The 18570-nt window shown below is 43.7% G+C and overlaps 1 long non-coding RNA gene across 1 annotated transcript in view; it reads right to left on the bottom strand.

The window, feature by feature from the left end:
* Positions 1–391: 391 nt before the first annotated feature.
* Positions 392–18570, bottom strand: part of LOC133378330 (uncharacterized) — a 45424-nt gene continuing 27245 nt past the window's right edge. The window contains exon 4 of the long non-coding RNA XR_009760958.1: positions 392–452. This is a non-coding gene — a long non-coding RNA (uncharacterized LOC133378330). The remainder of the gene's footprint in view (positions 453–18570) is intronic.

Below are 18570 nucleotides of genomic sequence, written 5' to 3'. Positions count from 1 at the left end.
ACATCCAGCAGAATAAGAAGGGGGGAAAGCATGATGAGTATCACTGTTTAAGGTGTATGATCTGGTAAATTCCTGTAGAGGCCATAGAATTTTGGATAACTGAACCTGAAGTCTAGGAGAGTGGGAATTGGCATAAAAAAGGCCCCTAAAAGCAGAACAGTACTTTAGAATGGATCAGTTTGTAGCTAATATCACATCATTTTTCTTCATATGCATGTTTGTTTGTTACATTTATGCCCTGATTTTACTCTGTGTAAGTCAGAGCAGCTGTTACATATGTTCGCACACATTCTCCTGCAAGGATAGTTTTGGTAGAACCTGCGTCAAAGCCTAAAATACCATTGTAATGTCAAAAGTGTAGCTGAGTTCTCTGAAAGTTCTCAACAATAATAATCCTATGAACGTTCACACATGTAGCGCCAACACAAGATGGTATCAAACCATGGGAAAACCTGAAATCAATATAAAATGCATTTTGTTAGAGATCTCCAAGTACAGGTTATCAGTTACATTCAGAATCAGAGGAACAGTTCATACATGAAGTGCTTCCCCCACCTCAGCCCCTCACATGGTTGCCTTGTGAGAGCATAGCACTGCTACAGGCATGTGCTTTTATGGAGATATGTGAAAACTGGGGCTTCAAAATGAATAGGGTTTTTTCCATGTTTGCTTTAATTTCCATGAGGACAGTTTTGAACCACCAAAATAGTTGCATTTATTTATTTATTTATTTATTTATTTATTTATGGGCCACCCTTCACCAAGAGATCACATACATACCATAAAAACAAACACTATAAAATCTCACAGTAATAAAATACAGATCAATAATTCCCTTGGGGTCAAGCAGAAATCCCTCACTGCTACGCTGTGAAAACAGCCCTGGAGGTAGAAGCCAAAAAACTGCAATCTGGTGCCCCCAGTTCACAACTGACTGAGCCACTATCAGTGGTATCAAAAGCTGCTGGATGGTCAAGGAGAATTAACAGGGTTGGGCTCTTTTCCCACAAAAGTAATATTTTGTTGACTCACCTTGTTCTAAAGCAGTGGCATCACTAGGGTTGGTGTCACCCAGTGTGGTAACTCATGGTGTCACCCCCATGGACCTCCTCCCGTACCAGACCATACAGAATCCTTAGTAATGTTTTTTGTACTAATGTTACTCGTAAATTGTAATTCCCATATATCACTGAATGTAATAGCACACACACACAGAACCAGCTTTGGGATCGTCATACAAACAACCTAGAACATTTTTTCCCTTTCACAAGGACATGCAAAAGATTGAACCCAGGACCTTCTGCATGCAAAGCACATGCTCAGCCTACCACTGAGATATAGGGTAGAAAAGCACTCACTGTTCTGCTGGCCTGGGGATAATTCTGAGGGCCAGTTAGAGAGGCTTGGAAGGCCACATTTGGTCTCTGGGCCTGAGCTATACTCCCCCCCCCGCATTCTAATGAGCAGCCACAAGTGAAGCAGGCCAGGGGGTGCAGAAATCCTGATTCAATAGTTCCCCTTCCCAAGTCTGCACAGTTTTGTTTTGGCTTCAGAGGATCTCCAAATCAAGGATTACAGGGACAGAAGAGGCAATGTCATTTCCACACAGAATTGAACTGAAACCTATCTTTTTTTGAGAAATTAAGCACTGGGGATCATATTGCACCAAGTCTAACAGCAATGGTAAATTTCTAAAAAAAAAAAAAAAGTGCCAAAGCTCACAGGCGCTTGCTAGCTCTGTACCCCTAAACCAAGGGATGTAGTCATCCATTGGTCTGGGGGGATTAGACCCGTTGATTTTTGGAAGCAGGGTCCCCGCAGGGTCCCTATGTCTCCAGCACCCTACAAGCCAATCAGCCTGAAAGGAGTGTAAATTACTGAGAAGTGTCTCCTAACATGCTTCCTTGTCTTTTCCTGCTGATTGGAGCCAAGCAGAGTGAAATGAGATGAGTCAGCCACTGAGAAGTAAGTCCCATTAATAAATGGCGGACTGGAACCTTAATGGGGTAGTAATTCACAACATTTCTAAGCAACTATTCACTGGAACTCTGAATTTTCATTGGAAAGAAAATGCAATTTAAGCAAATCAAAGTTGCATGGGAGCTCTTAAGACACAATTCTGCAACAGTTTTAATTCAGCAGCTAATTTTCAATGGTTTAGTTAGTCCATGCTATTTAAAATTATGAATTGAGAATGGGCAGAGAGAAAAAGCAAGCAAACTGTGTGTTCTTGTATACAGTTTTATTCCTGGACAGCACACAGCCACAAGCACTGAGTCTTGAAAAGACCACATGTAGGATATACAGGGTTATTTTTTAATAAAAAAGAAATCTAGGTTTGCTCTATACTTAACTGATTCTACTTACTATTATAGACTATCGCAATGCCATCAAAACTCTCTAATAAGTATATAAAATTCAACGTTTAGATTGTGACTTTAGGTTCTTATTATTACTTTGGTTTGTCTCCTTGGCCGCTGTGCTTAGAAGTTTTATAATAGATATTGTAAGATATCTTGTTAAGCAAGAAATAAAGAACTCATCTCTTTAAAAGCAAGCAAACAAGCAAGCAAGACCTGCAATCACTGCAAAGGAGTAGTTTGGGATTCCAAAAGGCACTGAAGAAACATCAGCGGCATTTAGCAGGTGAGCCAGAGAGGGAGGGGAAGGGTCAGATCCTGAGCAAACTTCCAGTGAGCAAAGCTTCAGTTTCTAGGGTTTTGTCACCAAGAGCGAAGGAGACAAAAAGTAAACAATCTCATCCAGCCTCTGCCCCATCCCCCCACCACCGCCGTGTGAGCCGCCCATGTTTTAAGCCCCCAGAGTCACACTCTCTCTGTAAGGGAGCAGCGACTACAAAGCAGCCGGAGCAGGTGCTCTGGTCTCAGGCAGTCATAGGGCATAAGCCACACAAGGGCACTGGCCTAGGAGAAGCTCGTCCCCAGAGCTCCCCAAACCACCACCCCCACACATACAGATGCCCGCCTCGCTTGCCCAATGCAACAGGCAGTCGGGGCGGCCGCTTCCCTTTTGAGAAACCTCCTCCGGCCGAGTCAGCCCAACCACAGGATCTCACCACTTCTTGCACTCCTGCAGTGAAGTGGGGGACAGCAGGTCTGCAAGAGAGGTGGAGAGGCTCCGTTTCATTTTTTTAAAAACCCACCAAACTCTTCCTCGCTCTTTTCTCTTTCTTAAAATGTCCGCCTGCCCCACTTCCTGGTGCCTAGGTGCGGCTCTGGGTGTCACTCCCCTCTCATGGTGTCACCTGGTGCGGTCCACACCCGCCGCACCTGCCTAGTGACACCGCTGTTCTAAAGTAATATTTGGAGTGATCATATGTACACCATCCAAGTGGCAGTACAAATTCATAGAAATAACATCTTCATGTCAGCCTGACTTAGAAGCAAAAATAAATTTGGGACTGTGTGGGGATTATGCTGCTCTGGGCTTCTTCTGGGAGGAAGGGCAGGGTAGAAATTTAATAAATGAATAAAAATACATAAACTTGTGAACATGCAGTCAGTTCTATGCCTAAACCAAACATGCTGAAATGAACAATCAGCAGTTCCACAACCTTTTCCAAAAAAGAAAAGGAAGAAGAGGAGGAGGAAAACTATGTTTGATTCCGACTGAAAATGGTTTATAAGTACAATAATAAACTGGACACAGTATCTCAAACTTTGAGCTGGATTGGAATCCCCATGGTGAATCTCATGCTCCCATGTTGTCATTGTTGTTACCATACATAGCCTTGCAATGAAGAGATAAGACACCAAAGCTTTGGTTTAAATTGGCAACAGCTTTAACTTGAAAGGATCTGCAATGGGTTCCTCCATCCCGCTAGTTCAGGTACCATTTGGCTTGAGGTGGTGGATAATTTTGCTTTCTCATCAAACTTTCTTCTGGATTAAGTTCCCTGGCTTGGGCCCCACAAGTGATTGTCTCACTACCCATGCCTCCTCATGTTTATGGCATTTCCATCAGGGCCTCATCTTGTGCCTAATCCCTAGAGCCTCACAACTTTGAGGTCAAGGTGTGAAAAAGCCTCCTTCCACCTTTTAATGATACTTCCTTGTGCTCACCAGAATTAGTTATTCCCCCTTTTTCAGTGTAGAGCAGTTGGGGGACATGCAGTTGTGGGGGAAATCCAAATCTTGACTTAAAACAGGAGGGGAAACAATGGCCCACAGCCCAATAACCTGTCAGCCAGCAAAGCCCACACTGCAGCAAGAGATGGGTGGGTGCCAAATATTGAAGAACTGTCCAAAAATTGTTTAGCTGGGGTCTGTTATGGAAATATGTATGTGTATATATATATATATATATATATATATGCAGAAATCCTCAGCAGTCTGAGCTGCATGTATGCCAGTGTGTGTATTTGTGTGGTAGGAGCATGTTGCACCCCCTTCAGCAACGGGAATAACACAACCAGACACAGGTTTATGGGTGAAATAAGGCCACAACTTTATTGGTAAGAGCAAGTAAAGCAGGTTTGGCATGGCAGTAGGGCAAGGATCCGCTGCATTCCGGCAGCCCATGCTGGAGGAATGCTGAATCAACCAACAAGCATTTGGGAACTACCCTTGGGAGTTGGTCTGCTTTAGACCCAAGTGGGGTGTGAACCCAAGGCACCTGTGATCCCATTGACCAACCAGTGGGAGGGGTTGTGAGCTGGATGAAGAGGTGCCCCTCTCGAGCTAGGGGCATGGCCATTGTGTACCCCCACTGGATTCCTTATGGGAGTCCCCCTTATTATTGATCCTGCCCAATGCCATTTCCGCTTAAAGTTGTGACAGAAGTGAGTGAATGCCTAACAATTGCACAGCAAACCACTGAGGGATAGGCGAAAAAACCATGGGGCCAGATTCATTGAGAGGAAAAATTCCTATATGGCCCTGTCAACCAGCAACCCAGTTAAGCACAGCTCAGTGACGCCCTAAGACCGAGGGAGGGTGGCTGGGAAAGCCGGCACACGAAGAAAGAGGCCGGCTCACAGGAGACTGGGGCCTTTAAAGGCTCAGGTCTGGCTCCACCCCTTGGCTGCTCTCGCGAGACTGCCCAGGATTGTGGGTGATCTCAAGAGAGCCAGGTCATAGATAGGAGGATTCTAACTCCTCCCTCCCATCACTGCCTGGGGTGCACTCCACCCCACAATTAGCACCCCGTGCAGAGGCTCAAGGCTTGTCTTGTGTGGTAGGAGCATGTTGCGCCCCCTTTAGCAACAAGAATAACACAGCCAGACATAGGTTTATGGTTGAAGTAAGGCCACAACTTTATTGGTAAGAGCAAGTAAAGTGGGGTTGGCATGGCACTAGGGCAAGGATCAGCTTCATTCCGGCAGCCGAGCAGGCTTTTACCTTGCATTTAGATCACTGAGACTTAAGACTTAGTAAAACAAGAAAAACTACTTTATTTATAGAAATACATAGTAGATAGGAAAGGCATATCTAGGTGTAACTAACTAAGTTGGAGGCGCAATGCCCAGACTTGGGTATTGCCCTCATGGCTCAGGAAAGAAAGCAAAGACAAAGATGTCTCCTCTCTCCTCGGACAGTCAAAGAAGAAGATGAAGGAGGGGCAGGTCAGCTTGCTGAGCATTTCAGTTTACAACAGAAGGAAGTGAGGTAGAGAAGAGCACAAGTAAAGGTAGGCAAGCCTAGCCAGCTGGAGGACCCTACCTCTATCTTCCTTCTGGAATACAAACAAAAAGAACCCAAATAGGAGTTGCTCTTGCCCCACTTCCAACAGGGTCAGAGGGAAGACCACTGATGCTTGTGGCAACTGTGACACAGTAAATTCCAACTCTAATTAGTCACTACTACGACCATTTGGAGATACTGCATGGATATTCTTATGTGAATGAAAATGTATTTAGCAGTAAGCTATCAGGCTGAAAGGAACTTCTAAGAAAAAAAAGTTCCCAAATATAGTGGGACATCATACAAATTACTATGTTGCATCAATAGATCAGAACAATGTCCTTTCTCACTATTTTAGCATGGCACAAACCTAAAGAGAAATACTTCCATGTCTAAATTTTGAATAAAAGCAACTTCAACACTTCAAAATATCCCCTGGTCTAATCCATATCATTTCAATAATTACAGCCTGCCCAATTTAGCTGCTTTAATTTATATTTTCCTTTCATCACCATGCTGATGAAGTGATTTTGTCAACGAGAAAAGGACACTGCTGTCAAAATACTCCCTTCCCTGCACACCCATCCGCAAGCCTTAATTCCTTTAAACATTGCTGATATTTGTCAACTCAATATTCATTTATATTTATGCAAAGGCTGCGGTGCAGGATTCACAGAAGCTTATATCCAAGTTATAATTTCATTCAGTCAAGGAAAGAAAGGAAACAGGCTTAGCAATCTTACCTGGTTAGGGGAAAGAGAATCAAAGGCAGATGAACCCCTAAATACAAAGCCCTTCCAGGCTTGTGCAGGCAGGGGGTAAGGTGGGGGTTCTACCTTTTTTCCTGCCTTCCAGAAAAGGTGAAGGGTAGTCTTTTGTTTTGACAGACAGTTCTAGCTTTTAATAAGAGTGCATTATTCTCTCAGGGTACTCCAATCACAGGGGTTTGGGGGAAGGATTAAAAATGGTTAGATTTTCATATGGATCTATGCCTTCCCCTAGGCAAGTAGAATAAGAGATCTTTGTTGTATCCCTATAAATCTGTGGGAGACAGAAGCCCATCCTACAGCAACAACTGTGATAAAAAGACTCTGTTGGGAATGGCATTTATCCCTCCCCAGTTTTGCTGGGGATTTGTGTTTTTTTCACACAGAGACACACACATACCCTTCACTTACGCAAGTCAAAAGAGAAAGATCGGTCTCTCAGGGAGAAGAGGATATATTCCCAAAAATCTATTTGAGAGGGGGACAGAAGCCTACTCCACACTAATGACCATGGGAACAATAGGGTCCTTGCTGGGACCCTCATTTTCCCTACCCCAGCCTTTCCTGGGGTTCAGTGATCTTTTGTCCACCCCCACCCCCCATGCTGCTACCATTCTGAAATCTGCCCCACCGTAGCTATTGTTCTGAAATTTGGCAGGCTTCATCCTGTCAGAAGAGACGACCATTTCTGCAGATTGCATCCACATTCTAGATGTAATTTCATTTGTTTAAAATTCAGTCTTTAAAAGTGCCCTGCATGAAAATTCCTGGATGTACCTGTCTCAAATTTGGCAGGCTTAATCCACTCCTGCACCTATAAGGGGCTTCTACGCCTATAAAGTTCTTTGACCAAAAGGGGGAAAAATTATGGCCATGTTTAGATTTCGGAAATATGAAGGGGAGAAACCAGGATGCTAGAAAAATATGTTTTATTTGTAATCCAAACCCGATGCATTTCAGCCTTGTATATTTAGGCTTTCATCAGGGGCTGCAGATAAAAAGGCAGCGACAAATTTCACTCAGTGAACATATAAAACAACATCATACATATAAAATCTATCTATAAAACATCTTTTCACTTACAGTAAAGGCTGATGTACAATATCTTCCAATGAGCAAAACTGCTTTCACCAATACAAACACCTCAGAAAAGAGTTTGTTAGGCTTGTACATATATATAACCACAGATCATGATGCCAGTAAAACCACTCAAAAATTATATGATGACAAATACCTGAATGAAGAGAACCTGCAAGGGATCCTGGATATCTTCTAAGCTTCATCAGAGAGGAAGAAATTCTAGCTCCTCATTAAGACCACTAGGGGTCATCGTTTTTAAATCCATGACATCTCTCTCCTTAGTAAGACATGATTACTCTCCCCATTTACTTTTTCTAAAACCCAAAACTTGAAATCAGCAGTGGAATGGTGACAACTAATAAAATGATCCACTAAAGGGGATCTTAAGATGCTCAGAGGCACATGTTACCAACTTCTTCCAAGCTACACAGGAAGTGAATGGGACTGTGAAAGACCAACGCAAATTGTGTTTACATTTTGATAAATTTGTAGGGCAGTACAATATCTTAGAGAGGAGGTCAGGTCTCCTGCTCCCCTGGTGCATTCACTATAGCTGCCCAATTTCCCTGCTTTTTAAAGTTTGATAAAAAATATCTGTGGGCTATAGGTACGTTCTTAAATGCACGTTTTTTTGCTTATTAGTGAATATATAGTAGACGGAGAACACAGTGCTTCATTTTCACAGAGCAGTGTGGAACATGGAACAAAGTGGAGAGAGCACTGACTGACTCAAAAACAGATTGGATCTTTTTTTAAAAAAAAAAATCCACATACAGAAACAGATACAGGCATACCCCGCTTAACGTCGCTTCACTTAACGTCGCCTCGCTATAACGTACATGCTCCATACTCCACCATACCCCACTTTAACCTATGTGCTTCGCAATAACGGACACTGAGGGAACTTGTGTTCCATGTGCCACGTGCGTTGCGAAGCGTCGGAGCGATCTGAGTGGAGCGATCTAGCGATCTGAGCGGAGCAATTCTGAGTGGAGCGATCTAGTGATCTGAGTGGAACGATTCTGAGTGGAGCAATCTAGCGATCTGAGCGGCTACTGCCTTGGAGACTTTTACAGTATGGTACATAATCATTTAAAGATACTGTATTTTATTTTACATTTAAGTACTTTACTTTACAGTACTGTAAAGAGCGATTGGAGCTCTGCCTGCCCCAGCCTAGGTCGGTGGCGGCAGTGTGTGTGTGTGGGGGGCACCTCGTGCTCTTTAGATCCCCCTGATTTCATTTTACTGTCCCACTTTATACCTCTCCATTGTCCCATCTGCTTTAATGTAATTGTTTGTGATAAAAAAAATTTTTTTTTAAATCTTTAGATCCACCTGATTTCATTTTAGTGTCCCATTTTATACCTCTCCATTGTCCCATCTTCCTTTCCTGCTTTTTCTCTCTGTCTCTGTCCATCATTAGTTCTGGCTTTTGCCACTGCTGGCTTGTGACTCCCATTAGCGTGTGTGTGGGGGGTGTGTGTGTGTATTGGTATTGTTTTCCCTTGCCTTCAGTATTGTACAGTACAGTACTGTACAGTATTACAGTACAGTACATAATGGCAGATACAAAGAAAAGTCGTAAATCTATCACCTTAGATATGAAGCTTAAAATGATTAAACTGTCTGATGAAGGTGTTTCTCAAGCTGAGATAGGCCGAAGGCTAGGCTTCACTTGAACGACACTTAGCACAGTCATGAGGAACAAAGAAAAAATTCTTGCAGAAGTTAAGAGTGCTACGCCAGTGAACACAACAAAAATTAGAAAAAGGGATAGCCTTGTTGCAGACATGGAGAGACTTAATACTTTGGATAGAAAATCAGACTGCACGCCAGGTTCCTGTAAGCCAGGCAATGATTCAAAGTAAGGCCTTGAGCCTATTCAATGACCTGAAGGCTAAGAAAGGTGAGGCAGCGAATAGGGTTGCCAGGTCTCCGGTTTTCTGCCGGAGTCTCCGGCAAAAGGGGGCCATCTCCGGCCTCCGGCTATACTTTATTTAAAAAGGTGGATCTCCGGCTTTTCATTGGCCCCCTCAGCCACGCATGCGTGATTGACACATGCATATGTTGGGCTGTGGCTGGCTGCCTTCCCGCCCTTTCTCAGGCAGGCAGCCACAGGCAGGGACTAGAGACGAGGACTTGAGCAGCGCCGCCCCTGCAGGGACCCCTCCAGCAGCAGCCCCTGCCCGCTCCTGCCACCCACAGAAGTACAGGTGAGGGTGATGGGTGGAGGCGAGTGGTGGCAGTGGAGGCCAGGCTGGGCCAGCTCCTTCTTAGCCCCGGTCTGGATGGAGCCAGTTCCCCTGGGGCTCAGCAGTCTCTGGCTGGGGGAAAGGACGGCCGGCCGCTTCACCCCTCCTGCTGTGGGTGCCGCTGGGTGGCAGCGGCCGTGATGGGGCTCAGTCAGCAGTCTCTGGCTGGGGGGCCCATCGCGGCCGCTGCCGCCCAGCAGCGCCCACAGCAGGAGGGGTGAAGCCACAGGCCATCCTTTCCTGAGCAGGGGAACTGGCTCTGGGGCTAAGAAGGAGCCAGCCCTGGCCGGGCTCCACTCCTGCTGAGGCTGCCAGGCTGCGTGGGCCCCATCTCCTAGCAACTGCTGCCGAGACGGGGCCCACGGGGCCTGGCAGCCTCAGCAGGAGCCGTGGAGCGCAGGCCGGGCTGGCTCCTTCTTAGCCCCGGAGCTCCTGCTCTGGAAAGGATGGCTGGCCACTTCACTCCTCCTGCTGTGGGCGCCGCTGGGCGACAGCAGCCACGATGGGGCTCAGCAGTCTCTGGCTGGGGGGGCCCATTGCAGCCGCTGCCACCCAGCGGCACCCACAGCAGGAGGGGTGAAGCCGCCATCCGTCCTTTCCGGAGCAGGAGCTCTGGGGCTAAGAAGGAGCCGGCCTGGCCTGTCCTCCACTCCTGCTGAGACTGCCAGGCCGCATGGGCCCCGTCAACTAGCAACCGCTGCAATGGCTTAGTAGTTAAGCTGAAACATGAAGCCCTTTGAACATTCACAGGCCTAAATACTTTTGTTTATGACTGAGTCTGAAGCATTGCTCTGTCAGTGGCATCATCCATAGAAAACCCAAATATTCAGATTGATCCTTCAACCTTTTATCCTTCCCTCCTTTTATTAAATACATTTTGTTTCTTAAACACTAAGTAATCCTGTAAGATGTCGTGGGTGCTCAACCTCAAACACATACAGTGTTTCCTTGTATGGGAATCCATTTTTGTCCCAGAGGAAACATTTGAGGAGATGAGACTGAGGGGATTTGTGAAGGAAAAGAGGGGGCCCTGCCTGGAATGGAAAAGCCAAGAAGAGATGGTCAGAGAGGAGCTGTGAAGGGAAAGGGGTGCCTCAGTTACATGCTTCTGAGCAAGAGCAGAGTGCCTTTCCTATAGGAATAAAAGGTCCCACAGTGTTCCTTCAGGCATGTGCAGAGTGCTCCCTCCCCCAAAAGGGTCCAAGGTGGCCATGCAGAGAAAGTTTTGAGTGGGAAGTTCACAGTGGTTCACTGCTGTTTTCTCTCTGTGTGCTTGATTTTCCCTCAAATGGCACGTAGTGTTTGATCCTGCTGTCTCTCAGTTGTGAGTGGCAGCAGAGACTCAGTTCTCAGTTCAGATCTTGTAAGTTCAGGTCTGTGGCTTCCTTTATGGAATCAATCCATCTCTTGTTTGGCCTTCCTGTTTTTCTACTTCCTTCTGTTTTTCCCAGCATTATTGCCTTTTCTAGTGAATCATGTCTTCTCATTATGTGTCCAAAGTGTGATAACTTCAGTACCATCATTTTAGCTTCTAGTGATAGTTTTGGTTTAATTTGTTCTGAGACCCAATTATTTGTCTGTTTTGCCTAGAATGCCCTCCCTTGTCCTTAACATGGCTGCAACCATATCTACTCAAAAGTAAGTCCTATTGAGTTCTATGGGGCTTAGTTCCTTAATAAGCATGTTTACAGTTGCTGCCTTCTGGGGCATCCATCTGTGCTCCCATCTAACATCTCTGCAACACTAAGCTCCTTTTTTCCAATAATGGCCTGGCCTGAGGGCACGTAAACCCTTCTTGCCAGAAGCAAGTAAGCTAGATTAAATGTTCCCTAAAGGCGTTGAACTGTGACCTGGGAGACCAGGGTTTGAATCCCCACACAGCCATGAAGCTCACTGAGTGACCTTGGGCCAGTCACTGCCTCTCAGACTCAGAGGAAGGCAATAGTAAACCACCTCTGTCTGAATACTGCTTACCATGAAGACCCTATCTGGGATCAACTGGAAGGCAGTCCATTTCCATTTTGCATCACCATAAGCTTGTGAGAAAGAATGACCTTGTCATTTCAGATGGACCTAGGAACACCCTATTTTAGGTAAGATTTCTATTTTAATCTCCAGAGAATTTCTTTTGAATGGTATGCTCCAAGCAACTGTGGTTGATACAATGTATCATGTTTAATGATGTCACTAGGGCCTGCCCCGTGATGTCACTAGGGCACGCCCCCATTTTCTCAGGTATTTGAATGGTCCCGACCTGGCAACCCTAGCAGCGAAGGATGCCGAATTTGTTGCAAGCCGTGGATGGTTTGACAGGTTCAAGAAGAGGTCTAACCTACATAACATCAGAGTGCAAGGAGAGGCAGCTGCTGCAGATACTGAGGCTGCAGAAAGCTATCCACGCAAGCTTGCCAAAATTATTGAAGAGGGAGGCTACTCCAAAGAACAAATTTTTAATGTGGATGAGACTGGGCTGTTCTGGAAAAAGATGCCTGCAAGAACCTTCATCGCCAGAGAGGAGAAAACAATGCCAGTCTACAAGCCAGCTAAAGAAAGAATAACCCTTCTGTTAGGTGGCAATGCCTCTGGTACCTTGAAACTAAAGCCTATGCTAATTTATCGTTGGGAAAACCCTAGAGCTTTAAAGAACTACGTTAAAACTAGACTTCCAGTGCGTTGGAGGTCTAATAGAAAAGCATGGATGACTGCAGCCGTTTTTGAAGATTGGTTTGACACCTGCTTTGTACCAGAGGTGAAAGCCTATTGTAGGGACAACAATATCCCTTTTAAAATTTTGCTCCTTGTAGACAATGCTCCTGGCCACCCTCAAACATTAGCTGAACTGAACCCTAACATTCGAGTGGAATTCCTACCACCGAATACCACCTCACTCATGCAGCCCATGGATCAATGTGTCATAGCCTCCTTCAAGTTGAACTACTTGAAAAGAACCTTCAGCAAGTATATTGCAGCAATAGAAAATGAAGAGGGGACAGGGCAAGAAGTCCTAAAGAAATTCTGGAAAAGCTACAACATCTTGGATTGCATCAAAACTATAAGAGATGCTTGGAATGACATCAAGGAAACAACAATGAAAGGGGCCTGGAAAAAATTATGCCCACAGTTATTTGATGATGTCGAAGCCTTTGAAGATCCTGTAGCTGATGTTACTGAAAATATTGTAGAGATGGCAAGGCAGTTAGAGCTGGAAGTGGAGGCAGAAGATGTTGCTGAACTTATGGCGTCCCATACTGAACCCCTCAGCAATGAAGATCTTCTTGAACTTGAAGAGGAGAGAGAGGAAGAAAATGTGCCAGATGAGGATGAGACCATGGAACAGCCTGAAGGCCTAACTTCAAAAGTTCTCTTGGAAGCTTTCCGTTATCTTGATAGCACCATGGCTCTTTTTGAAAAGCATGATAGGGACTTTGAACGAAGTTCCAAAGTCAATGCAAACATTTCGGAGGCTTATGCCTGTTACAAAGAAATCTACAGGGAAAAGAAAAGAGCTACAGTTCAAACCTCCATAGACATCTACTTTCTCAAAAGGCCAGCAGCAGCACCCAGTCAATCTCCCAGACCATCAACATCCACTGAAAGTCCATCTCTAGCATCGACATCAGCCCCAAGCCCTACTCCTACTTCAGGTAGTCCATCCAAATTGCCAGCAAGAAAGCATCTAGCCCTTGATGACTCGACTTATGAAGTAGAAGATATGCCCTCTCCTTCATCCTTCCTGCAATACATGTAAATTTTCGTTCATCCATTTTGCATCTGCCAGCTGACATTAAAGGTAAGCTTACTTTATTTTATGTTTATTTTAGTTATAAATGTGTTATTTACATCAGTTATGCCCATATATGACGATTGCAGTCCAGTACATGCATTGATAAGTGAAAAAAAAGTAGTGCTTCACTTTAAGTACATTTTCACTTTACATACACGCTCCGGTCCCATTGCATATGTTAAAGCGGGGCATGCCTGTATAAGGTGGCTCTTTAGGGCTGTGCACACCTCTAGATGTTACTACCACTGTAATATAGGAGATCCTGTGAAGCATAGACTGGAAAGACCCAACTACAAATTCCTGCCCAGCCAGGAAGGTTACTGAGTGACATTGGGCCAGTTTCTACACTGCAATTTAACTTAGCTGGGGGGGGGGACCTTGTTGTGACAATAAAATTGAGGGGTGAGCCATGTGTTTTACTCAGCTCTTTGAAGGAAAGGGGATACAAATGTATAAATAAATAATATATGCCCCTCTGGAGCAAGGGCTAATGTCTGAAAGCAGCTGTGCTGTGGGGGTTTTTTTGGGAGGGGGGGAACACGGGAAGCCATCAGGGCCTATCTACATTCTGCCTGCACATTCTGCCAGAAAAGGATTGTGTACTGACTGTATTAAGCACACACCCTGACTTCCCCATATGAAGGGTAGCTATAGAGATGATGGCGCAAATGTGTGATGTTCTTATTAATCCCATTGGAAAAGGAGGAAAGTATAACATTGATATATCATTCTTTTGACCGCAAAGTCTATGCATACAAGTGTATGCAAAAAGGGCCTGATTTTCACAAACCATCCCACTGGGTTTCATAACAATATGCCATCAATTTTAAAGTTTAATATGATTAGTAAGCATTGTGCATCTCTCCTGTGGCTCGCTGCCAAGTGATCAATAATGTTTTAATTTAGACTTGAAGCTGAAGTATAGCACGATCACACATCCATCACACACAACACTTTGAAATTTCCATGGACTTGCAATTTATTAGAGTTTTACCCAGAATTTGTGGATCTCCTGTTTTTTCTGTTTGTCACCTGGAAACAAATTCCAGCGTTTAGCAGATTGCTTTCCACGTGACTGTAGGAAAATGTTCATACTTTGTTACCACAGTTATTGTTAGTGCCATGACGAATACTGTCGTCTATGTAGAATGTTTTTGGATTATCCAGGAATGTTCATTTTGTGTGATGAAAACTATGACCGTAGTATCCTCTTATCCTAAATAAATCTTATAAAAGAATTGCTCTCTACAGGCACAATTTCTTTAAATCCAGATTATGGATCTTTGACTTAAGGCTGAACAAAGCAGCATTTAGAGAGAATTTCTTCATGGACATTTGTTTTAACAGTAATTACTGCTCTGAACAAAAAATGAGCAACCCTTCCATCGGTTACCTTAGCCAAAGCCTTCATTTTGTGGCATTAGTGTGAATCTGACATGTGCATCAGTGTGCTCTGCAAGTATAATATAGCTCTGATTAGAAGCTGGGATAATTTAGCTTTTGGGAAGAAGATTGGAATGTAGAGTATTTCATCTCATGACTTTTCAGTATTATTCTATTTTACAGTGGCCTAACATCAGGACAAGACAATGAAAATCGGCTTGTTGGAGGGGTAAAACAGGCTTGCGCATGCATTACATGAAAACTATTTATTTTGGAATGTGTATGTGTGAGGGCCATGGGGCTTGTTGGTCCTTTCTTGCCACCTTGCCCTTTAAATAGGCCTCAATCCATGCCACCAGGCCAGAGCTTGGAAAAGTTACTTTTTTGAACTACAACTCCCATCAGCCCCAGACATCACGGCCACTGGATTGGGCTGATGGGAGTTGTAGTTCATAAAAGTAACTTTTCCAAGCTCTGCACCAGGCACCAACCAGGCAATGGCTCCTGAGGAGACCATATTTGGATATTGCCTGAAGGCTCCACCTGGGGGAGAAGCGCAAGGTGGGGCACTCTCAATTATTTGGCTGATGGAAGGGGAACAGCTGTAGGGCCTCAGCCAGAATGAAGGGTGGGGAAACCTAGAGGTTATAAGAATGCTCAAAGAGGGGGAAGAAGAACAGTGAAAGAGAACAGGCTAGAATGACTAGATCTCTAAACCAGAAGGGAGACTTGGCTCCCCTGCCAAAAGTGAGCTTCAGGCTCTCCCCCTAAGCCACTTTGGGTGGGACCAAAGAAGGAATAGCTACAATCCAGCTGCTCCCTTCCTTTATAAGAAGACATAGGAATCCTGGACATAAGCCTACCAAGGCCAATAGCATTGAACCAGACATCCCAGGACAGGAGGCCTACATAAGGACTGTACTTACTGTTGAGAGCATCCTGTGAAGCAACAGACCTAAAATAAAGCCATACTTGGAGCAGACCAAATATGAATCAGTGCTTTCTTTGACTCCATAGTCAGGCAAGGGCCCATGTAAGACATGGAACTCTCCTCGTTTGATGTGCCCCTTCACTGAGTGTACAGCATAGCATGCATCTCTGTGTATTCAATTTTTTTGTTCAGAGATTGTGGGCTTACAACCTGATTGACAGAACAAAACTTTCAGATAACGTTAAGCCTGTACACTTACTTCAGAGTAAGCCGTATTGAAATCAATAGAACAAATATGCCTAGGATTTCATAGCAGAGTGCTGCCCTAAACCAGTTAGACAAAAGATGTAATGGAGTGATTGAAAAGAAGAACAGCAATTATGCTCTGCAGGATTTCAATGAGCTTCCTGTACCTTAATGAGGTCCTGAAAATTCTGCCAATAAGTGTAGTTGTGCTAAACTGCTAGTAGTACTATGCTTTTATTTAAAATCCTTTCTGGTTCATGTTTCTACCTTTTCATTCCATATCTTTTAAGGAAATCTCATACAGAAAAACAGAGTAAGACAGAAATTCTATTTTCTATTATAGTTAATGAAGTGCTTAAGCAAACCAAACACAGATTCTCAAGAAGTCGTAATGAAATATCACAAGAAAATATTAGATCTCCACCTACAGTTTATCTAGCAAACTATATTATTGAGAATTCATTAAACACCAACATATTTTGGTTTAATGTTTGCTTGGGTATTTTTCTCAGAAGGTAATTTTAGAGAGACAAAGCTCTGAAGAATGACGTCTTGTATCTTTCTTCTAGATCTTTGCAGAGACTAATCACCTATCACCTCCCAGCACTATTCTTTGCTGGCAGTGGTGTTAGGAGTTGATCTGAAGGAACCCACTTTGAAATCCATTTGTGCCTAAGAACCCCATATTCTATACTAGTCTGTGGTGGTTTAACTACCAGACTAGTCCAGAGAATTAAATATCCCCACTCAGTCGTGAAGTCCACTAAGTTGTTGTAAGGATGATAGGCAGGATCCCTGTTTATCTTCCTGAGCTCCTTGGAGGAAGAATGGGATTTAAAAATGCAATTAAATAAATATTCTTGGTCTTGCTAAAAGGGCAAGGCCTTGGCAAAAAATACCACATGACTCCTCAGCAGAATGGGACTAAAAGTTTTACATACAGAGAGAAAGGGGTCGTATGCAAGCGAGCAATTGCTCCCAATTAGGAATGGGACTCGCTTTTTTGGTTCTGGTCCATGTTTTGGTTTTTGCAACTAGCTTGTGGTGCCAATCCGCAACATTTTCCCCTCTGATTTTTTTTTTTTTTTTTTGCTATTTCCAATCTGCTTGTAATAGCTAACAATATTGCTGATGCTGTTGGCGATCTTTCTACCGATGGTCTCCTGGGTTTTCTATTTAAATTTAAATTAGGCAGACCATCACCTGTCAATTCTGCCTCTTGCCTCAGGTTACTGAGGTGCTTACCAAATATGTTAATGGCAATTGTTATCACCTCATTGAGACAGAACTTCAAAGGAATACACATTGCAGCTCTTCAGAGCAAAGCTGTTTATGTTAATAATTATGTCAAATTAGCTGTAGATTTGTTTTTTGTTTTTAAAGCCAGTGTCGCTAACAATCACAAGCATTAGTCAAACCCGATCCAAAGACATACAAGATTTACGGATTCTGACAGAATTTGGTAACAAATCCGAAAATGCTGAAATTCACTCCCATTTCTACTCCCAATACATTTACATGACCCAGAAAGACAAGACACATTTTGAAGACTGCATTTAAGAAAGAATGATACACACTTGGTGTCACTTGTTTATATGCAATAATGCTTTGACCTGAGCAATTACATGCAGATCAAACATGCATACTGACCATATGTATCTAAGAAACTTCTTAGTTCTTCCATATAGGTGGAGAAACAGCATTTCTAGGTCAACACACACACACTGTTCTCAGGACACTATTGTCATCATTATTATTTATTATTATTTTTAATTACATTTCTGTTCCATCTTTCCTCCCAAAAGAACCCAGAATGGTAAATGGCAAAGCAGAAAAGCAATACAATGAAATGAAATAAATTCAAACATATAAAACATTTAATACCATTATGAATGTCTTTTAAAAAATTTAAACAACCATGTATCCTCCCAGCTAATAAGTGGAAGTTTGCAGAGAAGCATGGAGGGGACTGAAGGCATGCTCTGATTGGTCCATCAGCTGATGGTAGATTAGACTGCACCTTCAAATACCTGTCTTTGATGGGGAATTTTGGATTGATTGATTGATTGATTGTACTTATAGCCGAAGCTCTCTGGGTGGTTTACAGTAACTAAAAACATTAAAACAAATTTAAAAACACATCTTTTAAAAACAATTTAAAAACAATTTAAAAAATTAAAACAATTTAGAACGCATGCTAAAATGCCTGGGAGAAGAGGAAAGTCTTGACCTGGCGCTGAAAAGATAACAGTGTTGGCACCAGGCGCACCTTGTCAGAGGTATCATTCCATAATTTGGAGGCCACCACTGAGAAGGCCCTCTCGCTTGTTGCCAGACTCCCAGCTTCCCTCCAAGTAGGCACACGGAGGAGGGCCTTTGATCTTGAACGTAGTGTATGGGTGGGTTCATATCGGGAGAGGCGTTCCATCAGGTATTGTGGTCCCAAGACGTGTAAGGCTTTATAGGTCAAAAACAGCACCTT

The sequence above is a fragment of the Rhineura floridana genome, chromosome 2 (genome assembly GCF_030035675.1).
Source record: "Rhineura floridana isolate rRhiFlo1 chromosome 2, rRhiFlo1.hap2, whole genome shotgun sequence".
Classification (NCBI taxonomy): domain Eukaryota; kingdom Metazoa; phylum Chordata; class Lepidosauria; order Squamata; family Rhineuridae; genus Rhineura; species Rhineura floridana.
The sequence above is the reverse complement of the archived record's forward strand: the minus strand, read 5'-3'. Positions and strand labels throughout refer to the sequence as shown.